Raw genomic sequence first — 27,503 nt, 5'->3', positions numbered from 1 at the left:
TTTTTCTCGTTCGGATACTGTAAAGTCTTTTTCCTCAACACAGTCTTTGGTGGGGGTGGACGAGTCTCGATCAGGTTTCAGTCCACAAAATTTCTTCACATGACTTGTGTGGACCCACCCCTTTCTCCCCTCTATCTTCACGGCGGTCCTCGTGGTGAGAAGGACGGTCTTCGGAGATTTCCAGCGGGGCTCCAGCGGACCTTTCCGGTCGAAATTCCGGACGAGTACCAGGTCCCCAGGACGGACCTCGTGCGGCTTTACATCAGTGTTGTCAGGGAAAGCTGCGGCAACCTGTGAACGACATGATTGGAGTGCAGACATCAAGGAGGCAAGGTAATCTGTCAACATATTACAATCAACATCAGTGATTTTCTTCGGAATGGGCGTCCCCCACATATTCGGTGGTCTGCCAAAAACCACTTCGTACGGGGATAGCCCTGATCTCGAGTGGGCGACCATCCTCATGTAGAATAGTGCCACGGGCAGGGCGACTATCCAGTCGACCCCTTTTTCCTGACATATCTTTGCAAGGCGGATTTTTAGTGTCTGATTATGCCTTTCTACAAGGCCTGCTGCTTCAGGATGTCGGACACAATGGAATTTCCACTGGTAACCTAACAGTAAAGAAACCTGCTTCATTAACTCGGAGGAGAAGGGTTGTCCATTATCTGAATACACAACACGGGGCAAACCGTACCGGGGGAAGAATTCACGAACCAACTGTCTGGCAGTGGTCGGAGCAGTGTAGTCTGGAACTGGGTATGCTTCGGTCCAACGGGACAGAGCACAAACAATTACGAGGACATACTTGAATCCTCGACAACTGTTCATCTGGATATAATCCATCTGGAGGACTTCAAAAGGGTGATCGGGAGGATGAAATCCACCTTGCTCTACAGGGACGCTTTTACCTGGATTGAACTGACAACAGATCATGCAAGTACGCACTTTCTGTTTTGCTGCTGCTCGTAAGTGTTTATTGCTCCAGAGATTTTGTAAACTGTCTAACATCGCTTTCTCTCCTAGATGTGCCGGGCTATGTACTGTATTAATCATGACTTGAACCATAGAGTCAGGGAGAAACCATGTAGATTTTCCCTTCGTCATCCAACCTTGATCTGTCTGGATCCCTCCTAGTTCAGTCCATTTCTTTATTTCATCTGGGGTAGCGTGTGTCTGGATATCGATTACGTCTAGGGTGGGATCTCTAACTGCCATACACTTTGTCGGTACTATTGTCTTTGTCACATCAGTAATCTGGGTGTGAGTCAGTGCTGTATGTTTTGCTGTCTGGTCTGCCAGGTCGTTACCCTGGGAAACAGAATCTGTAACTTTAGTATGTGCTTTACACTTCATGACTGATATGCCCAAGGGCAAATGTATAGCTTCTAACAGTGCTTGAATGAGGGGACCATGTTGTATCTTGGCCCCATGAGAGGTCAGGAAACCTCGTTCTTGCCAGAGGACTCCGAAGTCGTGTACAACTCCGAATGCATAACGGGAATCAGTGTATATGTTAACATTTCTGTTCTTGGCTAGAATACAAGCTCGGGTCAGAGCAATGAGCTCTGCTGCTTGAGCAGACAGTGTGTCAATACGATGTGTTTCTTTAATTTCAGTTTCAGTGGTCACGGCATACGCGGCCACTAATTCTCCTGTACTTGTTCTCATACATGAACCGTCCACATAAAGTGTCAGGTCTGGATTTGTCAGTGGGACATCTGTTAAGTCTCGTCGTGGCTTTGTTACTGCATTATTGATTTCTATACAATCATGCTGGGTTGGATCTGCCATAATTGTAGGTAACAGTGTTGCGGGGTTCAGGATACTGCAGCGTCTGATTTCTATGTGTGGCTGGAATAGTGTTAATTCATAACCTGTCAATCGTGCTATAGTTAAGTGCTGAGTCTGGGTTCTGTTTAACAAAACCTCTACAGAGTGTGGTACTTGAACTGTTAACTGATGGCCTAAAACAATTGAGTCGCTTTGTCTGATTGCTAACGCTGTTGCTGCTACGGACTTTAAGCACGCAGGGAGTGCCTGGGCTACTGAATCCAATGTACTTGAGAAATAAGCGCAAGGCTTATGTGAACCTGCTTGATCTTGAGTGAGGACAGACAACGCTGTACCATCACGTTCTGTAACAAAAAGTGTAAACGGTTTGCTGTAACATGGTGTTGCTAAAACTGGTGCTTGGCATAATGCTTTCTTTAATTCTTCAAAGGCTTGTGTGTGTTCCTGAGTCCAAGGGAGGGCAGTCGAAGTTGCTGCCTCCTGTGTCGTTAACTGGATGAGTGGTTTAGCTAGAAATGCATATTGAGGAATCCATTGTCTGCAGTATGAGGTGAGGCCTATGAAGGCCCGCACTTCCTTTTGTGTCTGGGGTTGCGGCATATTTACAATTAACTGAATGCGATCGGGAGTGAGCTGTCTCCCCACTTTGGACAGCAAGTGACCCAAGTACACAACTTGCTGAACACAGAATTGTAGCTTCGAAGGAGACACCTTGTGTCCCTTGTCGGCCAGGAAATGTAAAACTGTCAATGATGCTTTTTCACATTCGGGCTCACTTCGTGCGGTGATCAGTAGATCATCGACGTATTGCAGTAAAGCGGTGTTAACTGGCATTTGAATACAATCTAGTTGTCTTTTCAGTGCTTGACTATAGATGCTGGGGCTTTCTGTGAATCCTTGAGGTGCGCGTGAAAATTTGAAGCTGCGTCCATTTAAACTGAATCCGAAGAGATATTGGCTCTCTGGATCAATAGGCACGCTGAAGAAGGCGTTCTTGAGGTCAATTACAGTAAAGAACGTTGCTTCTGAATCAATGGCAGTCAATAGGGACGAGATATCTGGGACCACAGGGTACTGTGGAATAATGCATTTATTTAATTCTCGAAGATCAATCACCAACCGGTATACTGGCGGTGCATTGGGATCAGTACGTTTAAGAATCGGAATGATGGGTGAATTACAGACATTGGAGTCGGTCTCGACGACCACTCCTTGGGCAATGAGCTCGTCAATGATTTTCAGTAAAGCCACTACAGCATCGGGTGGTAACTTGTATTGTCTGATTCGGGGTAATACAACACCTGCCTTGAGTGTAACACGGTATGGTGTAATGTGCATACAGCCTACATCGGTTGGGCCTTTTGCCCACAAGTAATCTGGTACATTTTTCAATCTGACATCGAATTCTCGCAAAACATAATGACCCTTGAAATCCCGTAAAAAGAGTCTAACTCCCTCCGGGGAACAGCATATTATAGCTCCTAGAGCTTTCAATGTTTTAATTCCTAACAGATTTTCTGGACATGATTTTGTAAGTAACAAGTCTGTAACACGTGATAACGGACCCACAGCCAGGGGAACTGGTTCTGATACCTCATTTACAATAGGCTGTCCTGAAAAACCCAGGGAAACGTTCTGTGAGCCTGAGAGGGGTGCCCCTGGGACTTCATCATGGCTGATCGTAGTGCGACTTGCCCCTGTGTCAATTAAAAACTTTCTGTCTTTTCCCAATACTTGACTGTGTACATAAGGACCTTCTTGATCTACAGGAATCTCAATAAGAGGCAAGCCACCTTCCCTCTCTAGGCTGTTTCATGTATATCGGGAATATTCGGGATAAGCGGACTGGGCATACTGGTACATCTGTTGTGAAACTTGCTGAGACGCGGCAATAGGCTGTGGCTGTGGTATCGCTACTGTCTGTGCTGGAGTCGAAGAAGCATGCATAGGCTGTGTATTCTGTGTATTCTGTGAAGACTGATGCTGGTTATGGTCTTGTCTAGGCGGATGCGGTCTTTCTTTAGTTTTACTTGTCGCTATGTTATGTTTCAGGACCGGACATTCATGTACGTAATGACCTGGCTGCTTGCAATAATTGCATGTCCCTTTAACGGGAGCTGCGGTGTGACCTGTCTGGGTCGTACCCTTTCTGTGACTGTCGGCCGGGACCGTCTGTGCTACTAACATTTTCATCTTCGTGTCTTTCATACGTTTCTGTTCCTGATCTTGTTCTTCTCTAATTCTGTTCTGATGGTATTGTAACATCTGTAACATCTGTGATGGCGTGTTTGCTTGCCATGTACTCTCGACCTTGTATACACGGTTTTTAACTAACGGTAGGGAATTCTCCACTAACTTTGATACAAAAAGATGCGGGTACGACTCGCTACTTGGCTTGAGGCCACTATTAATAATGAAACATTTCTCGAATCTTGAATAGAAGTCACTAGTATCTTCATCATGTTTCTGTTTACAGGACGAGATGGCGTCCCAATCTTCCTTTCTAGTTGTCAATAGTCTGGGCAGAACCTGTACTATCAAACCTGGTAATGCTTTAGTTTTGTCCCCAAGGCCTAACCCCGGGACCCGTTTTCTTTCCTCGTCCTCTATTTCTGCCCATGCAATCTTTGTGTCCCCCACCTCCCATTCCTTTTCTTTTAATTTCTCGAAGATACCCGTGGGCAATAGTACTTTTAACATTTTCATAATGTCATCATATGTGTAATCCCCCATCAGTAACATGTCTTTAAGCTCTCTGTGAAAACCTGCAGGGTCTTTATCATGGCACGGGACTAGTTTCTTCATTTCTAACAGTTCTAATTTAGTCAGAGGCGTGTGAACATACACGCGTTTCAAGAGATGGTCCTCACCCATAACGGGGTGTACTTCTCGTAAGGGGTTCTGACTTTCAACGCCACTCAGGCGTTGCATGTGATACATTTTCCTTTCTGGGGGCGGGGCGGGAACATATTCAGAGCTTACAAAGGTATCATATCTATGTCGTTGTTCTAGAATTATTTGAATTAATTTGGTGCTTAAGCCTCTCCATTTATCCATGAGTAGTGCTTCTAGTGTTTCGTGTAAGGGACCTGGATCAGAATAATGTTTTCTGTATTTGATGAGGAGGTGCTGAATCATGTATACACCTGCTAATTTCTGTTCGTCGGGGGAGAGGTTCAGAAATGTCTGTGCTACCGTGTCATCATTATATATATCTGCATTTTCGGCCCATGATACAGCTGATCGGGCTAGTTCTTGTTCATCCATAGAATTGAGTACGTGGTACCCAACTCGATCTCGAAGCCTTTTATCAGTTTCCTGGAACTGATGTTCAGCAGAATTCGGATTTGTCAAGGCAGAGAAGAAAACTCTTTTACTTTCTGGACGGACGCCCTTCCTAAGGTAAGTTCCCTTACCTACATATGCTATGGTACCTACAGTCTTTTCTGGTTCTTCAGATTCTTCTTCCTCCTCGGAGGAAGCTTTGTCTTTCTCTTTTTGGTGTACCTCTATTACTGTTTTTCTTATTTTTCTGTACATAGTGGCTATGATTCTTTAAGTCTGTCTTCTCTACGGAGTGCTCTTTCAGCACGTTTATGTGATTCCTTACGCCAAAATTCTATGGCGTCTTTCTGAGATTGTCTGGCTTTCTTTTTCCATAATGCCTCTTCTACCTTTATGATGCACTCGGCATCCCATGTTCCATTAGCTGGCCATCGGTATCTTTCGTCTAGGTGCTTTGTATAATCGGTCCATAATTCTAGATACAATATGGCATCTATGCCATGCTTATTATACATAAAGTTACCTGGAGTGTCCCTAGGGGGGATAGGAATTTCTTCCTCTAACATCCCTTTCCTAGTTCCTATCTGCTTTAACTTGTTGAAGAACGGCATTGTGCCTACTTGATACTGAAATGCGCGATCCTTGATACTTAATTCTGAATATAACTAGTTATACAAGAAAACACAATAATGCACATAAAAACAGTCACATTCATACCACGACATTAATTACATGAAAAGACATACCGGATGTACTGCTAAACAGTACAGATACACTGGTGTAACAGTGCAGAAATTCAGAAATTCGGAATACTAGATATACTGCTAAACAGTACAGATACACTGCCTAAAAACAGTGCAGACCGGACTTGTGTACCCAAACCCGTCTAGATACGTCCCAGCAATGGTACTCACCGGGAAGCACGGAAACAGAAGGCCTCGGAAAACTCGACTGGACTCGACTCGATACTTCGGAAAACTTCGGGAAACTTCGGAAAACTTCGGAAAACCTGGTGGGCCTCTTGACACCTCGGACCTTGTTTCTTTCGGCTAGGCTCTGGTCGGGATCCTCCGCACTCCTCACCGCCTCGTCTGGGCACTGATCGCAGTCTTCGTCACCTCCGTGGGTCAGAGGGAGATGCAGGAAATCCTGCCGGTACGCGTGTGGTCCATCTAACTGATGGCAGGGGACAGAGCTTGCAATGCGCCAACCGGCGCGTGAGGTGGGGGAGGGGTCCCTGTTCGGGCGCCAAATGACGTAAATAATTAATTTACTCTCTTAATTTCTATGCAGGTAAGTACTTAATCAATAATAACTCAGATCGGAAGAAAGAGACAGAGTCCGTGGTGTTAGAGTTCTTAGGGGTTTTATTCCTTAAAAAAGGAATAGTCATGGCCAGGATATCATGTTCTGACCACCACAGGGGTGTCAGAAGGGATAGAGCGCTACATTTTATTAACAGTACATAGCTTATATACTTAATTTACACCATTGGAAACAGTATGGAAGGCGTAACAGCTGAGAGAAGACAAGATAACAGTATACACGTGGTACAAGTGCGTAATCAAGAGGCATGAACTAGAGGTGTGTGCTAGAAACGTCACTGATAGGTGTCACAAAGGGGTGGCACTAACAGGAATGTTGCAATGTCAGCAGAAATCGGAAGCTTGGATGCGCGCGCAGCTGCATGACGTGTGATTGACGTGAAGCTGGAGGGTGCAGGGGACTTGACATTTACACTGACGGAAAGAGACAGAAGTCTGGCATGTCAGATCAACTTGTGCTTCTATCATATCTGATATCTGATGTTTAGGAACTAAGCTATCTGGGCGGAAAGGTCTCTAGGGCAGAAGCTATTCTATACTTGCTGTGAATGCGTGTATAAGCGCCTGAGTGTCTGTATGAGAAGCGTGGGGGCATGGGCCTTCCATGGGAGCATGGCAACAGAGGCTATGAATTACTTGAATTAGTTGCATAGAGACAGGCCGGCCCTTTGGCCCTGCAGCTGGGGAAGGATGTTTACTGAAACTGGCAGGCAGGAATGTATTTTCGGGGAGGGAAACAGATAACTCGAAGGTTATAGTCGATCTTGGCAGGCAGCAGGCTGACCTGAGCGCGAGGGGCCGCGCTGAAAGTAAGTCAGAGTTCACGGGTACAGAGGCAGCCTGGGCAGAGGCCCTCATAGTCAGAAGCCAGGAAAGAGGCTCGGTGGCAGAGATTCAGGGCCTACTCAGCCAGAGCTGAAAAACGTAGGAGTACACTACAAAAAGACGTTGGCATAGCATACTTAGGAACGGACCATTCAACCCATTCATGGTGGGTCTGAAAGAGGACATGTTAACGTTGGACGCAAATGTATTTGCGTCTTCATAGCTGGTACAGGAGGGAAGTTACATGCACTTTAACTCGTACATGGAGACGGTGGGGTACGCGCTAGGGAACACATCTTGACCATAAAATTTATATTTCCTCAATAGACCATTTTGGGAACGTTTGACAGGTCCGGAGTCATCGATTTTCATCCGAAAATGGATTTTTTGGACTCTGCCAAAAATGATTCAAAATGTCAATTGGATCGTGCCTCATGTTGAATAACCACTTTTTAAACCCTCGCAGTGACCAAAATTGCCATTTTTACAGAGTTTTGCTTACTCAAAAGGTTCAATTTTGACCCGTTTCAGGCACAGAAATGACTTTAAAGACACTTATTTTAGTTGAAAACGTCTTAATTCACACCCAACAGTCATTTAGAGTCAAAAGATTAAATCTTAAAATTTCATCATTATAGACCATTTTGGGAACGTTTGACAGGTCCTGAGTCATCGTTTTTCATCCGAAAATGGATTTTTAGGACTGTACCAAAAATGATTCAAAATGTTAATTGGATCGTGCCTCATGTTGAATAACCACTTTTTAAACCCTCACAGTGACCAAAATTGCCATTTTTACAGAGTTTTGCTTACTCAAAAGCTTCAATTTTGACCCGTTTCAGGCACAGATATGACTTTAAACACACTTATTTTATTTGAAAAAGTCATAATTCACATCCAAAAGTCATTTAGAGTAAAAAGATTAAATGTTAAAATTTCATCATTATAGACCATTTTGGGAACGTTCGACAGGTCCGGAGTCATCGTTTTTCATCCGAAAATTGATTGTTTAGACTGTAACAAAAATGATTTAAAATGTCAATTGGATCATGCCTCATGTTGAATAACCACTTTTTAAACCCTCACAGTGACCAAAATTGCCAGTTTTTACAGAGTTTTGCTTACTCAAAAGCTTCAATTTTGACCCGTTTCAGGCACAGAAATGACTTTAAACACACTTATTTTATTTGAAAAAGTCATAATTCACATCCAAAAGTAATTTAGAGTAAAAAGATTAAATGTTAAAATGTCATCATTATAGACCATTTTGGGAACGTTCGACAGGTCCGGAGTCATCGTTTTTCATCCGAAAATGGATTTTTTGGACTGTACTAAAAATGATTCAAAATGTCAATTGGATCGTGCCTCATGTTGAATAACCACTTTTTAAACCCTCACAGTGACCAACATTGCCATTTTTACAGAGTTTTGCTTACTCAAAAGCTTCAATTTTGACCCGTTTCAGGCACAGAAATGACTTTAAACACACTTATTTTAGTTGATAAAGTCATAATTCACATCTAACAGTCATTCAGAGTCAAAAGATAACATTTTAAAATTTCATCATTATAGACCACTTTAGGAAAGTTTGACAGGTCCGGAGTCATCGTTTTTCATCCGAAAATGGATTTTTTGGACTGTACCAAAAATGATTCAAAATGTCAATTGGATCGTGCCTCATGTTGAATAACCACTTTTTAAACCCTCACAGTGACCAAAATTGCCATTTTTACAGAGTTTTGCTTACTCAAAAGCTTAAATTTTGACCCGTTTCAGGCACAGAAATGACTTTAAACACACTTATTTTAGTTGAAAACGTCTTAATTCACATCCAACAGTCATTTAGAGTCAAAAGATTAAATCTTAAAATTTCATCATTATAGACCATTTTGGGAACGTTCAACAGGTCCAGAGTCATCGTTTTTCATCCGAAAATTGATTATTTGGACTGTACCAAAAATGATTCAAAATGTCAATTGGATCGTGCCTAAAGTTGAATAACCACTTTTTAAACCCTCACAGTGACAAAAATTGTCATTTTTACAGAGTTTTGCTTACTCAAAAGATTCAATTTTGACCCATTTCAGGCACAGAAATGACTTTAAACACAGTTATTTAAGTTGAAAAAGTCATAATTCACACCCAACAGTCATTTAGAGTCAAAAGATTTAATGTTAAAATTTCATCATTATAGACCATTTTGGGAACGTTCGACAGGTCCGGAGTCATCGTTTTTCATCCGAAAATGGATTTTTTGGACTGTACCAAAAATGATTCAAAATGTCAATTGGATCGTGCCTCATGTTGAATAACCACTTTTTAAACCCTCACAGTGACCAAAATTGGCATTTTTACAGAGTTTTGCTTACTCAAAAGCTTCAATTTTGACCCGTTTCAGGCACAGAAATGACTTTAAACACACTTATTTTAGTTGAAAACGTCTTAATTCACACCCAACAGTCATTTAGAGTCAAAAGATTAAATCTTAAAATTTCATCATTATAGACCATTTTGGGAACGTTCGACAGGTCCGGAGTCATAGTTTTTCATCCGAAAATTGATTTTTTGGACTGTAACAAAAATGATTCAAATGTCAATTGGATCGTGCCTCATGTTGAATAGCAACTTTTTAAACCCAAACAGTGACCAAAATTGCCATTTTTACAGAGTTTTGCTTACTCAAAAGCTTCAATTTTGACCCGTTTCAGGCACAGAAATAACTTTAAACACACTTATCTTAGTTGAAAACGTCTTAATTCACACCCAACAGTCATTTAGAGTCAAAAGATTAAATCTTAAAATTTCATCATTATAGACCATTTTGGGAACGTTCGACAGGTCCGGAGTCATCGTTTTTTATCCGAAAATGGATTTTTTGGACTGTACCAAAAATGATTCAAAAACCACTTTTAAACCCTCACAGTGACCAAAATTGCCATTTTTACAGAGTTTTGCTTACTCAAAAGCTTTAATTTTGACCCGTTTCAGGCACAGAAATGACTTTAAACACATTTATTTTAGTTGAACAAGTCATAATTCACATCCCACAGTCATTTAGAGTCAAAAGATTAAATGTTAAAATTTCATCATTATAGACCATTTTGGGAACGTTCGACAGGTCCGGAGTCATCGTTTTTCATCCGAAAATGTATTTTTTGGACTGTGCCAAAAATGATTCAAAATGTCAATTGGATCGTGCCTCATGTTGAATAACCACTTTTTAAACCCTCACAGTGACAAAAATTGCCATTTTTACAGAGTTTTGCTTACTCAAAAGCTTCAATTTTGACCCGTTTCAGGCACAGATATGACTTTAAACACACTTATTTTAGTTGAAAAAGTCATAATTCACATCCAACAGTCATTTAGAGTCAAAAGATTAAATGTTAAAATTTCATCATTAGAGACCAATTTGGGAACGTTTGACAGGTCCGCAGTCATTGTTTTTCATCCGAAAATGGATTTTTTGGACTGTGCCAAAAATGATTCAAAATGTCAATTGGATCGTGCCTCATGTTGAATAACCACTTTTTAAACCCTCACAGTGACCAAAATTGCCATTTTTACAGAGTTTTGCTTACTCAAAAGCTTCAATTTTGACCCGTTTCAGGCACAGAAATGTCTTTAAATACACTTATTTTATTTGAAAAAGTCATAATTCACATCCAAAAGTCATTTAGTCAAAAGATTAAAAGTTAAAATTTCATCATTATAGACCATTTTGGGAACGTCGACAGGTCCGGAGTCATCGTTTTTCATCCGAACTTGGATTTTTTGGACTGTACCAAAAATTATTCAAAATGTCAATTGGATCGTGCCTCATGTTGAATAACCACTTTTAAACCCTCACAGTGACCAAAATTGCCATTTTTACAGAGTTTTGCTTACTCAAAAGCTTTAATTTTGACCCGTTTCAGGCACAGAAATGACTTTAAACACACTTATTTTAGTTGAAAAAGTCATAATTCACATCCACCAGTCATTTAGAGTCAAAAGATAAAATCTTAAAATGTCATCATTATAGACCATTTTGGGAACGTTCGACAGCTCTGGAGTCATCGTTTTTCATCTGAAAATGGATTTTTTGAATTGCACCATAAATGATTCAAAATGTCAATTGGATCGTGCCTCAAGTTGAATAACCACTTTTTAAACCCTCACAGTGACAAAAATTGCCATTTTTACAGAGTTTTGCTTACTCAAGAGATTCAATTTTGACCCATTTGAGGCATAGAAATGACTTTAAACAGACTTATTTAAGTTGAAAAAGTCATAATTCACATCCAACAGTCATTTAGAGTCAAAAGATTAAATGTTAAAATTTCATCATTATAGACCATTTTGGGAACGTTTGACAGGTCCGGAGTCATCGATTTTCATCCGAAAATGGATTTTTTGGACTCTGCCAAAAATGATTCAAAATGTCAATTGGATCGTGCCTCATGTTGAATAACCACTTTTTAAACCCTCGCAGTGACCAAAATTGCCATTTTTACAGAGTTTTGCTTACTCAAAAGGTTCAATTTTGACCCGTTTCAGGCACAGAAATGACTTTAAAGACACTTATTTTAGTTGAAAACATCTTAATTCACACCCAACAGTCATTTAGAGTCAAAAGATTAAATCTTAAAATTTCATCATTATAGACCATTTTGGGAACGTTTGACAGGTCCTGAGTCATCGTTTTTCATCCGAAAATGGATTTTTAGGACTGTACCAAAAATGATTCAAAATGTTAATTGGATCGTGCCTCATGTTGAATAACCACTTTTTAAACCCTCACAGTGACCAAAATTGCCATTTTTACAGAGTTTTGCTTACTCAAAAGCTTCAATTTTGACCCGTTTCAGGCACAGATATGACTTTAAACACACTTATTTTATTTGAAAAAGTCATAATTCACATCCAAAAGTCATTTAGAGTAAAAAGATTAAATGTTAAAATTTCATCATTATAGACCATTTTGGGAACGTTCGACAGGTCCGGAGTCATCGTTTTTCATCCGAAAATTGATTGTTTAGACTGTAACAAAAATGATTTAAAATGTCAATTGGATCGTGCCTCATGTTGAATAACCACTTTTTAAACCCTCAGAGTGACCAAAATTGCCAGTTTTTACAGAGTTTTGCTTACTCAAAAGCTTCAATTTTGACCCGTTTCAGGCACAGAAATGACTTTAAACACACTTATTTTATTTGAAAAAGTCATAATTCACATCCAAAGTAATTTAGAGTAAAAAGATTAAATGTTAAAATGTCATCATTATAGACCATTTTGGGAACGTTCGACAGGTCCGGAGTCATCGTTTTTCATCCGAAAATGGATTTTTTGGACTGTACTAAAAATGATTCAAAATGTCAATTGGATCGTGCCTCATGTTGAATAACCACTTTTTAAACCCTCACAGTGACCAACATTGCCATTTTTACAGAGTTTTGCTTACTCAAAAGCTTAAATTTTGACCCGTTTCAGGCACAGAAATGACTTTAAACACACTTATTTTAGTTGAAAAAGTCATAATTCACATCTAACAGTCATTCAGAGTCAAAAGATAACATTTTAAAATTTCATTATAGACCACTTTAGGAAAGTTTGACAGGTCCGGAGTCATCGTTTTTCATCCGAAAATGGATTTTTTGGACTGTACCAAAAATGATTCAAAATGTCAATTGGATCGTGCCTCATGTTGAATAACCACTTTTTAAACCCTCACAGTGACCAAAATTGCCATTTTTACAGAGTTTTGCTTACTCAAAAACTTAAATTTTGACCCGTTTCAGGCACAGAAATGACTTTAAACACACTTATTTTAGTTGAAAACGTCTTAATTCACATCCAACAGTCATTTAGAGTCAAAAGATTAAATCTTAAAATTTCATCATTATAGACCATTTTGGGAACGGTCAACAGGTCCAGAGTCATCGTTTTTCATCCGAAAATTGATTATTTGGACTGTACCAAAAATGATTCAAAATGTCAATTGGATCGTGCCTAAAGTTGAATATCCACTTTTTAAACCCTCACAGTGACAAAAATTGTCATTTTTACAGAGTTTTGCTTACTCAAAAGATTCAATTTTGACCCATTTCAGGCACAGAAATGACTTTAAACACAGTTATTTAAGTTGAAAAAGTCATAATTCACACCCAACAGTCATTTAGAGTCAAAAGATTAAATCTTAAAATTTCATCATTATAGACCATTTTGGGAACGTTCGACAGGTCCGGAGTCATAGTTTTTCATCCGAAAATTGATTTTTTGGACTGTAACAAAAATGATTCAAATGTCAATTGGATCGTGCCTCATGTTGAATAGCAACTTTTTAAACCCTCACAGTGACCAAAATTGCCATTTTTACAGAGTTTTGCTTACTCAAAAGCTTCAATTTTGACCCGTTTCAGGCACAGAAATGACTTTAAACACACTTATTTTATTTGAAAAAGTCATAATTCACATCCAAAAGTCATTTAGAGTAAAAAGATTAAATGTTAAAATTTCATCATTATAGACCATTTTTTGAACGTTCGACAGGTCCAGAGTCATCGTTTTTCATCCGAAAATTGATTGTTTAGACTGTAACAAAAATGATTTAAAATGTCAATTGGATCGTGCCTCATGTTGAATAACCACTTATTAAACCCTCACAGTGAAAAAAATTGCCATTTTTACAGAGTTTTGCTTAAAAGCTTCAATTTTGACCCGTTTCAGGCACAGAAATGACTTTAAACACACTTATTTTAGTTGAAAAAGTCATAATTCACATCCACCAGTCATTTAGTGTCAAAACATTAAATCTTAAAATTTCATCATTATAGACCATTTTGGGAACGTTCGACGGGTCCGTAGTCATCGTTTTTCATCCGAAAATGGATTTTTTGGACTGTACTAAAAATGATTCAAAATGTCAATTGGATCGTGCCTCATGTTGAATAACCACTTTTTAAACCCTCACAGTGACCAACATTGCCATTTTTACAGAGTTTTGCTTACTCAAAAGCTTCAATTTTGACCCGTTTCAGGCACAGAAATGACTTTAAACACACTTATTTTAGTTGAAAAGGTCATAATTCACATCCAACAGTCATTTAGAGTCAAAAGATAACATTTTAAAATTTCATCATTATAGACCATTTTAGGAACGTTTGACAGGTCCGGAGTCATCGTTTTTCATCCGAAAATTGATTTTTTGGACTGTACCAAAAATGATTCAAAATGTCAATTGGATCGTGCCTCATGTTGAATAACCACTTTTTAAACCCTCACAGTGACCAAAATTGCCATTTTTACAGAGTTTTGCTTACTCAAAAGCTTCAATTTTGACCCGTTTCAGGCACAGAAATGACTTTAAACACACTTATTTTAGTTGAAAACGTCTTAATTCACATCCAACAGTCATTTAGAGTCAAAAGATTAAATCTTAAAATTTCATCATTATAGACCATTTTGGGAACGTTCAACAGGTCCGGAGTCATCGTTTTTCATCCGAAAATTGATTATTTGGACTGTACCAAAAATGATTCAAAAACCACTTTTAAACCCTCACAGTGACCAAAATTGCCATTTTTACAGAGTTTTGCTTACTCAAAAGCTTCAATTTTGACCCGTTTCAGGCACAGATATGACTTTAAACACACTTATTTTAGTTGAAAAAGCCATAATTCACATCCAACAGTCATTTAGAGTCAAAAGATTAAATGTTAAAATTTCATCATTATAGACCATTTTGGGAACGTTTGACATGTCCGGAGTCATCGTTTTTCATCCGAAAATGGATTTTTTGGGCTGTACCTAAAATGATTTAAAATGTCAATTGGATCGTGCCTCATATTGAATAACCACTTTTTAAACCCTCACAGTGACCAACATTGCCATTTTTACAGAGTTTTGCTTACTCAAAAGCTTCAATTTTGACCCGTTTCAGGCACAGAAATGACTTTAAACACACTTATTTAAGTTGAAAAAGTCATAATTCACATCCAACCGTCATTTAGAGTCAAAAGATTAAATGTTAAAATTTCATCATTATAGACCATTTTGGGAACGTTCGACAGGTCCGGAGTCATCGTTTTTCATCCGAAAATTGATTTTTTGGATTGTACCAAAAATGATTCAAAAACCACTTGTAAACCCTCACAGTGACCAAAATTGCTATTTTTACAGAGTTTTGCTTACTCAAAAGCTTTCATTTTGACCCGTTTCAGGCACAGAAATGACTTTAAACACACTTATTTTAGTTGAAAACGTCTTAATTCACATCCAACAGTCATTTAGAGTCAAAAGATTAAATCTTAAAATTTCATCATTATTGACCATTTTGGGAACGTTCAACAGGTCCGGAGTCATCGTTTTTCATCCGAAAATGGATTATTTGGACTGTACCAAAAATGATTCAAAAACCACTTTTAAACCCTCACAGTGACCAAAATTGCCATTTTTACAGAGTTTTGCTTACTCAAAAGCTTCAATTTTGACCCGTTTCAGGCACAGAAATGACTTTAAACACACTTATTTTAGTTGAAAAAGTCATAATTCACATCCAACAGTCATTTAGAGTCAAAAGATTAAATGTTAGAATTTCATCATTATGGACCATTTTGGGAACGTTCGACAGGTCCGGAGTCATGGTTTTTCATCCAAAAATTGATTTTTTGGACTGTAACTAAAATAATTCAAAATGTCAATTGGATCGTGCCTTATGTTGAATAGCCACTTTTTAAACCCTCACAGTGACCAAAATTGTCAGTTTTTACAGAGTTTTGCTTACTCAAAAGCTTCAATTTTGACCCGTTTCCGGCACAGAAATGACTTTAAACACACTTATTTTAGTTGAAAAAGTCATAATTCACATCCAACAGTCATGTAGAGTCAAAAGATTAAATGTTAAAATGGCATCATTATAGACCATTTTAGGAACGTTTGACAGGTCCGGAGTCATCGTTTTTTATCCGAAAATGGATTTTTTGGACCGTACCAAAAATAATTCAAAATGTCAATTGGATCGTGTCTCATGTTGAATAACCACTTTTTAAACCCTCACAGTGACCAAAATTGCCATTTTTACAGAGTTTTGCTTACTCAAAAGCTTCAATTTTGACCCGTTTCAGGCACAGAAATTACTTTAAACACACTTATCTTAGTTGAAAACGTCTTAATTCACACCCAACAGTCATTTAGAGTCAAAAGATTAAATCTTAAAATTTCATTATAGACCATTTTGGGAACGTTCGACAGGTCCGGAGTCATCGTTTTTCATCCGAAAATGGATTTTTAGTACTTTACCAAAAATGATTCAAAATGTTAATTGGATCGTGCCTCATGTTGAATAACCACTTTTTAAACCCTCACAGTGACCAAAATTGCCATTTTTACAGAGTTTTGCTTACTCAAAACTTCAATTTTGACCCGTTTCAGGCACAGATATGACTTTAAACACACTTATTTTAGTTGAAAAAGTCATAATTCACATCCAACAGTCATTTAGAGTCAAAAGATTAAATGTTAAAATTTCATCATTATAGACCATTTTGGGAACGTTTGACATGTCCGGAGTCATCGTTTTTCATCCGAAAATGGATTTTTTGGGCTGTACCTAAAATGATTTAAAATGTCAATTGGATCGTGCCTCATATTGAATAACCACTTTTTAAACCCTCACAGTGACCAAAATTGCCATTTTTACAGAGTTTTTCTTAATCAAAAGATTCAATTTTGACCCGTTTCAGGCACAGAAATGACTTTAAACACACTTATTTAAGTTGAAAAAGTCATAATTCACATATAACAGTCATTTAGAGTCAAAAGATTAAATGTTAAAATGTCATCATTATAGACCATTTTGGGAACGTTCGACAGGTCCGGAGTCATCGTTTTTCATCCGAAAATTGATTTTTTGGACTGTAACAAAAATGATTCAAATGTCAATTGGATCGTGCCTCATGTTGAATAGCAAATTTTAAACCCTCACAGTGACCAAAATTGCCATTTTTACAGAGTTTTGCTTACTCAAAAGCTTCAATTTTGACCCGTTTCAGGCACAGAAATGACTTTAAACACACTTATTTTATTTGAAAAAGTCATAATTCACATCCAAAAGTCATTTAGAGTAAAAAGATTAAATGTTAAAATTTCATCATTATAGACCATTTTGGGAACGTTCAACAGGTCCGAAGTCATCGTTTCTCATCCGAAAATGGATTTTTTGGACTGTACCAAAAATGATTCAAAATGTCAATTGGATTGTGCCTCATGTTGAATAACCACTTTTTAAACCCTCACAGTGACCAAAATTGCCATTTTTACAGAGTTTTGCTTACTCAAAAGGTTCAATTTTGACCCGTTTCAGGCACAGAAATGACTTTAAAGACACTTATTTTAGTTGAAAACGTCTAAATTCACACCCAACAGTCATTTAGAGTCAAAAGATTAAATCTTAAAATTTCATCATTATAGACCATTTTGGGAACGTTCGACAGGTCCGGAGTCATCGTTTTTCATCCGAAAATGGATTTTTAGGACTGTACCAAAAATGATTCAAATTTTAATTGGATCGTGCCTCATGTTGAATACCCACTTTTTAAACCCTCACAGTGACAGAAATTGCCATTTTTACAGAGTTTTGCTTACTCAAAAGCTTCAATTTTGACCCGTTTCAGGCACAGAAATGACTTTAAACACACTTATTTTAGTTGAAAAAGTCATAATTCACATCCAACAGTCATTTAGAGTCAAAAGATAACATTTTAAAATTTCATCATTATAGACCACTTTAGGAAAGTTTCACAGGTCCGGAGTCATCGTTTTTCATCCGAAAATGGATTTTTTGGACTGTACCAAAAATGATTCAAAATGTCAATTGGATCGTGCCTTATGTTGAATAGCCACTTTTTAAACCCTCACAGTGACCAAAATTGCCATTTATACAGAGTTTTGCTTACTCAAAAGCTTCAATTTTGACCCGTTTCAGGCACAGAAATGACTTTAAACACACTTATTTTAGTTGAAAAAGTCATAATTCACATCCAACAGTCATTTAGAGTCAAAAGATTAAATGTTAAAATTTCATCATTATAGACTATTTTGGGAACGTTTGACAGGTCCGGAGTCATCGTTTTTCATCCGAAAATGGATTTTTTGGACTGTACCAAAAATTATTTAAAATGTCAATTGGATCGTGCCTAATGTTGAATAACCACTTTTTAAACCCTCACAGTGACCAAAATTGGCATTTTTACAGAGTTTTGCTTACTCAAAAGATTCAATTTTGACCCGTTTCAGGCACAGAAATGACTTTAAACACACTTATTTTAGTTGAAAATGTCTTAATTCACACCCAACAGTCATTTAGAGTCAAAAGATTAAATCTTAAAATTTCATCATTATAGACCATTTTGGGAACGTTCGACAGGTCCGGAGTCATAGTTTTTCATCCGAAAATTGGTTTTTTGGACTGTAACAAAAATGATTCAAATGTCAATTGGATCGTGCCTCATGTTGAATAGCAACTTTTTAAACCCTCACAGTGACCAAAATTGCCATTTTTACAGAGTTTTGCTTACTCAAAAGCTTCAATTTTGACCCGTTTCAGGCACAGAAATGACTTCAAACACACTTATTTTATTTGAAAAAGTCATAATTCACATCCAAAAGTCATTTAGAGTAAAAAGATTAAATGTTAAAATTTCATCATTATAGACCATTTTTTGAACGTTCGACAGGTCCAGAGTCATCGTTTTTCATCCGAAAATTGATTGTTTAGACTGTAACAAAAATGATTTAAAATGTCAATTGGATCGTGCCTCATGTTGAATAACCACTTTTTAAACCCTCACAGTGACCAAAATTGCCATTTTTACAGAGTTTTGCTTACTCAAAAGCTTCAATTTTGACCCGTTTCAGGCACAGAAATGACTTTAAACACACTTATTTTAGTTGAAAACGTCTTAATTCACATCCAACAGTCATTTAGAGTCAAAGGATTAAATCTTAAAATTTCATCATTATAGACCATTTTGGGAACGTTCAACGGGTCCAGAGTCATCGTTTTTCATCCGAAAATGGATTATTTGGACTGTACCAAAAATGATTCAAAATGTCAACTGGATCGTGCCTAAAGTTGAATAACCACTTTTTAAACCCTCACAGTGACAAAAATTGCCATTTTTACAGAGTTTTGCTTACTCAAAAGATTCAATTTTGACCCATTTCAGGCACAGAAATGACTTTAAACACACTTATTTAGGTTGAAAAAGTCATAATTCACACCCAACAGTCATTTAGAGTCAAAAGATTTAATGTTAAAATGTCATCATTATAGACCATTTTGGGAACGTTCGACAGGTCCAGAGTCATCGTTTTTCATCCGAAAATGGATTTTTTGGACTGTACCAAAAATGATTCAAAATGTCAATTGGATCGTGCCTCATGTTGAATAACCACTTTTTAAACCCTCACAGTGACCAAAATTGCCATTTTTACAGAGTTTTGCTTACTCAAAAGGTTCAATTTTGACCCGTTTCAGGCACAGAAATGACTTTGAAGACACTTATTTTAGTTGAAAACGTCTAAATTCACACCCAACAGTCATTTAGATTCAAAAGATTAAATCTTAAAATTTCATCATTATAGACCATTTTGGGAACGTTCGACAGGTCCGGAGTCATCGTTTTTCATCCGAAAATGGATTTTTAGGACTGTACCAAAAATGATTCAAATTTTAATTGGATCGTGCCTCATGTTGAATACCCACTTTTTAAACCCTCACAGTGACAGAAATTGCCATTTTTACAGAGTTTTGCTTACTCAAAAGCTTCAATTTTGACCCGTTTCAGGCACAGAAATGACTTTAAACACACTTATTTTAGTTGAAAAAGTCATAATTCACATCCAACAGTCATTTAGAGTCAAAAGATAACATTTTAAAATTTCATCATTATAGACCACTTTAGGAAAGTTTCACAGGTCCGGAGTCATCGTTTTTCATCCGAAAATGGATTTTTTGGACTGTACCAAAAATGATTCAAAATGTCAATTGGATCGTGCCTCATGTTGAATAACCACTTTTTAAACCCTCACAGTGACCAAAATTGCCATTTTTACAGAGTTTTGCTTACTCAAAAGCTTCAATTTTGACCCGTTTCAGGCACAGAAATGACTTTAAACACACTTATTTTAGTTGAAAACGTCCTAATTCACATCCAACAGTCATTTAGAGTCAAAGGATTAAATCTTAAAATTTCATCATTATAGACCATTTTGGGAACGTTCAACGGGTCCAGAGTCATCGTTTTTCATCCGAAAATGGATTATTTGGACTGTACCAAAAATGATTCAAAATGTCAACTGGATCGTGCCTAAAGTTGAATAACCACTTTTTAAACCCTCACAGTGACAAAAATTGCCATTTTTACAGAGTTTTGCTTACTCAAAAGATTCAATTTTGACCCATTTCAGGCACAGAAATTACTTTAAACACACTTATTTTGGTTGAAAAAGTCATAATTCACACCCAACAGTCATTTAGAGTCAAAAGATTTAATGTTAAAATTTCATCATTATAGACCATTTTGGGAACGTTCGACAGGTCCGGAGTCATCGTTTTTCATCCGAAAATGGATTTTTTGGACTGTACCAAAAATGATTCAAAATGTCAATTGGATCGTGCCTCATGTTGAATAACCACTTTTTAAACCCTCACAGTGACCAAAATTGCCATTTTTACAGACTTTTGCTTACTCAAAAGCTTCAATTTTGACCCGTTTCAGGCACAGAAATGACTTTAAACACACTTATTTTAGTTGAAAAAGTCATAATTCACATCCAACAGTCATTTAGAGTCAAAAGATTAAATTTTAAAATTTCATCATTATAGACCATTTTGGGAACGTTCGACAGGTCCGGAGTCATCGTTTTTCATCCATAAATGGATTTTTTGGACTATACCAAAAATGATTCAAAATGTAAATTGGATCGTGTCTCATGTTGAGTGACCACTTTTTAAACCCTCACAGTGACCAAAATTGCCATTTTTACAGAGTTTTGCTTACTCAAAAGCTTCAATTTTGACCCGTTTCAGGCACAGAAATGACTTTAAACACACTTATTTTAGTTGAAAAAGTAATAATTCACATCCAACAGTCATTTAGAGTCAAAAGATTAAATGTTAAAATTTCATCATTATAGACTATTTTGGGAACGTTTGACAGGTCCGGAGTCATCGTTTTTCATCCGAAAATGGATTTTTTGGACTGTACCAAAAATTATTTAAAATGTCAATTGGATCGTGCCTCATGTTGAATAACCACTTTTTAAACCCTCACAGTGACCAAAATTGGCATTTTTACAGAGTTTTGCTTACTCAAAAGATTCAATTTTGACCCGTTTCAGGCACAGAAATGACTTTAAACACACTTATTTTAGTTGAAAACGTCTTAATTCACACCCAACAGTCATTTAGAGTCAAAAGATTAAATCTTAAAATTTCATCATTATAGACCATTTTGGGAACGTTCGACAGGTCCGGAGTCATCGTTTCTCATCCGAAAATGGATTTTTTGGACTGTACCAAAAATGATTCAAAATGTCAATTGGATTGTGCCTCATGTTGAATAACCACTTTTTAAACCCTCACAGTGACCAAAATTGCCATTTTTACAGAGTTTTGCTTACTCAAAAGGTTCAATTTTTACCCGTTTCAGGCACAGAAATGACTTTAAACACACTTATTTTATTTGAAAAAGTCATAATTCACATCCAAAAGTCATTTAGAGTAAAAAGATTAAATGTTAAAATTTCATCATTATAGACCATTTTGGGAACGTTCAACAGGTCCGGAGTCATCGTTTCTCATCCGAAAATGGATTTTTTGGACTGTACCAAAAATGATTCAAAATGTCAATTGGATTGTGCCTCATGTTGAATAACCACTTTTTAAACCCTCACAGTGACCAAAATTGCCATTTTTACAGAGTTTTGCTTACTCAAAAGGTTCAATTTTGACCCGTTTCAGGCACAGAAATGACTTTAAAGACACTTATTTTAGTTGAAAACGTCTTAATTCACACCCAACAGTCATTTAGAGTCAAAAGATTAAATCTTAAAATTTCATCATTATAGACCATTTTGGGAACGTTCGACAGGTCCGGAGTCATCGTTTTTCATCCGAAAATGGATTTTTAGGACTGTACCAAAAATGATTCAAATTTTAATTGGATCGTGCCTCATGTTGAATACCCACTTTTTAAACCCTCACAGTGACAGAAATTGCCATTTTTACAGAGTTTTGCTTACTCAAAAGCTTCAATTTTGACCCGTTTCAGGCACAGAAATGACTTTAAACACACTTATTTTAGTTGAAAAAGTCATAATTCACATCCAACAGTCATTTAGAGTCAAAAGATTAAATGTTAAAATTTCATCATTATAGACTATTTTGGGAACGTTTGACAGGTCCGGAGTCATCGTTTTTCATCCGAAAATGGATTTTTTGGACTGTACCAAAAATTATTTAAAATGTCAATTGGATCGTGCCTAATGTTGAATAACCACTTTTTAAACCCTCACAGTGACCAAAATTGGCATTTTTACAGAGTTTTGCTTACTCAAAAGATTCAATTTTGACCCGTTTCAGGCACAGAAATGACTTTAAACACACTTATTTTAGTTGAAAATGTCTTAATTCACACCCAACAGTCATTTAGAGTCAAAAGATTAAATCTTAAAATTTCATCATTATAGACCATTTTGGGAACGTTCGACAGGTCCGGAGTCATAGTTTTTCATCCGAAAATTGATTTTTTGGACTGTAACAAAAATGATTCAAATGTCAATTGGATCGTGCCTCATGTTGAATAGCAACTTTTTAAACCCTCACAGTGACCAAAATTGCCATTTTTACAGAGTTTTGCTTACTCAAAAGCTTCAATTTTGACCCGTTTCAGGCACAGAAATGACTTTAAACACACTTATTTTATTTGAAAAAGTCATAATTCACATCCAAAAGTCATTTAGAGTAAAAAGATTAAATGTTAAAATTTCATCATTATAGACCATTTTTTGAACGTTCGACAGATCCAGAGTCATCGTTTTTCATCCGAAAATTGATTGTTTAGACTGTAACAAAAATGATTTAAAATGTCAATTGGATCGTGCCTCATGTTGAATAACCACTTTTTAAACCCTCACAGTGACCAAAATTGCCATTTTTACAGAGTTTTGCTTACTCAAAAGCTTCAATTTTGACCCGTTTCAGGCACAGAAATGACTTTAAACACACTTATTTTAGTTGAAAAAGTCATAATTCACATCCAACAGTCATTTAGAGTCAAAAGATTAAATCTTAAAATTTCATCATTATAGACCATTTTGGGAACGTTCAACAGGTCCGGAGTCATCGTTTTTCATCCGAAAATTGATTTTTTGGACTGTAACAAAAATGATTCAAATGTCAATTGGATCGTGCCTCATGTTGAATAGCAACTTTTTAAACCCTCACAGTGACCAAAATTGCCATTTTTACAGAGTTTTGCTTACTCAAAAGCTTCAATTTTGACCCGTTTCAGGCACAGAAATGACTTTAAACACACTTATTTTATTTGAAAAAGTCATAATTCACATCCAAAAGTCATTTAGAGTAAAAAGATTAAATGTTAAAATTTCATCATTATAGACCATTTTGGGAACGTTCGACAGGTCCGGAGTCATCGTTTTTCATCCGAAAATTGATTTTTTGGACTGTAACTAAAATGATTCAAAATGTCAATTGGATCGTGCCTTATGTTGAATAGCCACTTTTTAAACCCTCAAAGTGACCAAAATTGCTATTTTTACAGAGTTTTGCTTACTCAAAAGCTTCAATTTTGACCCGTTTCAGGCACAGAAATGACTTTAAACACACTTATTTTAGTTGAAAACGTCTTAATTCACATCCAACAGTCATTTAGAGTCAAAAGATTAAATCTTAAAATTTCATCATTATAGACCATTTTGGGAACGTTCAACAGGTCCGGAGTCATCGTTTTTCATCCGAAAATGGATTATTTGGACTGTACCAAAAATGATTCAAAATGTCAATTGGATCGTGCCTCATGTTGAATAACCACTTTTTAAACCCTCACAGTGACCAACATTGCCATTTTTACAGAGTTTTGCTTACTCAAAAGCTTCAATTTTGACCCGTTTCAGGCACAGAAATGACTTTAAACACACTTATTTAAGTTGAAAAAGTCATAATTCACATCCAACCGTCATTTAGAGTCAAAAGATTAAATGTTAAAATTTCATCATTATAGACCATTTTGGGAACGTTCGACAGGTCCGGAGTCATCGTTTTTCATCCGAAAATTGATTTTTTGGATTGTACCAAAAATGATTCAAAAACCACTTGTAAACCCTCACAGTGACCAAAATTGCTATTTTTACAGAGTTTTGCTTACTCAAAAGCTTTAATTTTGACCCGTTTCAGGCACAGAAATGACTTTAAAAAACACTTATTTTAGTTGAAAACGTCTTAATTCACATCCAACAGTCATTTAGAGTCAAAAGATTAAATCTTAAAATTTCATCATTATAGACCATTTTGGGAACGTTCAACAGGTCCGGAGTCATCGTTTTTCATCCGAAAATGGATTATTTGGACTGTAACAAAAATGATTCAAAAACCACTTTTAAACCCTCACAGTGACCAAAATTGGCATTTTTACAGAGTTTTGCTTACTCAAAAGATTCAATTTTGACCCGTTTCAGGCACAGAAATGACTTTAAACACACTTATTTTAGTTGAAAACGTCTTAATTCACACCCAACAGTCATTTAGAGTCAAAAGATTAAATCTTAAAATTTCATCATTATAGACCATTTTGGGAACGTTCAACAGGTCCGGAGTCATCGTTTTTCATCCGAAAATTGATTTTTTGGACTGTAACAAAAATGATTCAAATGTCAATTGGATCGTGCCTCATGTTGAATAGCAACTTTTTAAACCCTCACAGTGACCAAAATTGCCATTTTTACAGAGTTTTGCTTACTCAAAAGCTTCAATTTTGACCCGTTTCAGGCACAGAAATGACTTTAAACACACTTATTTTATTTGAAAAAGTCATAATTCACATCCAAAAGTCATTTAGAGTAAAAAGATTAAATGTTAAAATTTCATCATTATAGACCATTTTTTGAACGTTCGACAGGTCCAGAGTCATCGTTTTTCATCCGAAAATTGATTGTTTAGACTGTAACAAAAATGATTTAAAATGTCAATTGGATCGTGCCTCATGTTGAATAACCACTTTTTAAACCCTCACAGTGAAAAAAATTGCCATTTTTACAGAGTTTTGCTTAAAAGCTTCAATTTTGACCCGTTTCAGGCACAGAAATGACTTTAAACACACTTATTTTAGTTGAAAACGTCTTAATTCACACCCAACAGTCATTTAGAGTCAAAAGATTAAATCTTAAAATTTCATCATTATAGACCATTTTGGGAACGTCCGACAGGTCCGGAGTCATCGTTTTTCATCCGAAAATGGATTTTTTGGACTGTACTAAAAATGATTCAAAATGTCAATTGGATCGTGCCTCATGTTGAATAACCACTTTTTAAACCCTCACAGTGACCAACATTGCCATTTTTACAGAGTTTTGCTTACTCAAAAGCTTCAATTGTGACCCGTTTCAGGCACAGAAATGACTTTAAACACACTTATTTAGGTTGAAAAAGTCATAATTCACACCCAACAGTCATTTAGAGTCAAAAGATTTAATGTTAAAATTTCATCATTATAGACCATTTTGGGAACGTTCAACAGGTCCGGAGTCATCGTTTCTCATCCGAAAATGGATTTTTTGGACTGTACCAAAAATGATTCAAATGTCAATTGGATCGTGCCTCATGTTGAATAGCAACTTTTTAAACCCTCACAGTGACCAAAATTGCCATTTTTACAGAGTTTTGCTTACTCAAAAGCTTCAATTTTGACCCGTTTCAGGCACAGAAATGACTTTAAACACACTTATTTTATTTGAAAAAGTCATAATTCACATCCAAAAGTCATTTAGAGTAAAAAGATTAAATGTTAAAATTTCATCATTATAGACCATTTTTTGAACGTTCGACAGGTCCAGAGTCATCGTTTTTCATCCGAAAATTGATTGTTTAGACTGTAACAAAAATGATTTAAAATGTCAATTGGATCGTGCCTCATGTTGAATAACCACTTTTTAAACCCTCACAGTGACCAAAATTGCCATTTTTACAGAGTTTTGCTTACTCAAAAGCTTCAATTTTGACCCATTTCAGGCACAGAAATGACTTTAAACACACTTATTTTAGTTGAAAAAGTCATAATTCACATCCAACAGTCATTTAGAGTCAAAAGATTAAATGTTAAAATTTCATCATTATAGACCATTTTGGGAACGTTCGACAGGTCCGGAGTCATCGTTTTTCATCCATAAATGGATTTTTTGGACTATACCAAAAATGATTCAAAATGTTAATTGGATCGTGTCTCATGTTGAGTGACCACTTTTTAAACCCTCACAGTGACCAAAATTGCCATTTTTACATAGTTTTGCTTACTCAAAAGCTTCAATTTTGACCCGTTTCAGGCACAGAAATGACTTTAAACACACTTATTTTAGTTGAAAAAGTCATAATTCACATCCAACAGTCATTTAGAGTCAAAAGATTAAATGTTAAAATTTCATCATTATAGACTATTTTGGGAACGTTTGACAGGTCCGGAGTCATCGTTTTTCATCCGAAAATGGATTTTTTGGACTGTACCAAAAATTATTCAAAATGTTAATTGGATCGTGTCTCATGTTGAGTGACCACTTTTTAAACCCTCACAGTGACCAAAATTGCCATTTTTACATAGTTTTGCTTACTCAAAAGCTTTAATTTTGACCCGTTTCAGGCACAGAAATGACTTTAAAGACACTTATTTTAGTTGAAAATGTCTTAATTCACATCCAACAGTCATTTAGAGTCAAAAGATTAAATCTTAAAATTTCATCATTATAGACCATTTTGGGAACATTCAACAGGTCCGGAGTCATCGTTTTTCATTCGGAAAATTGATTTTTTGGACTGTAACAAAAATGATTCAAATGTCAATTGGATCGTGCCTCATGTTGAATAGCAACTTTTTAAACCCTCAGAGTGACCAAAATTGCCATTTTTACAGAGTTTTGCTTACTCAAAAGCTTCAATTTTGACCCGTTTCAGGCACAGAAATGACTTTAAACACACTTATTTTATTTGAAAAAGTCATAATTCAC

Source organism: Lissotriton vulgaris, chromosome 7, assembly GCF_964263255.1.
Source record: "Lissotriton vulgaris chromosome 7, aLisVul1.2, whole genome shotgun sequence".
NCBI lineage: Eukaryota > Metazoa > Chordata > Amphibia > Caudata > Salamandridae > Lissotriton > Lissotriton vulgaris.
This window is presented reverse-complemented; position numbering follows the sequence as displayed.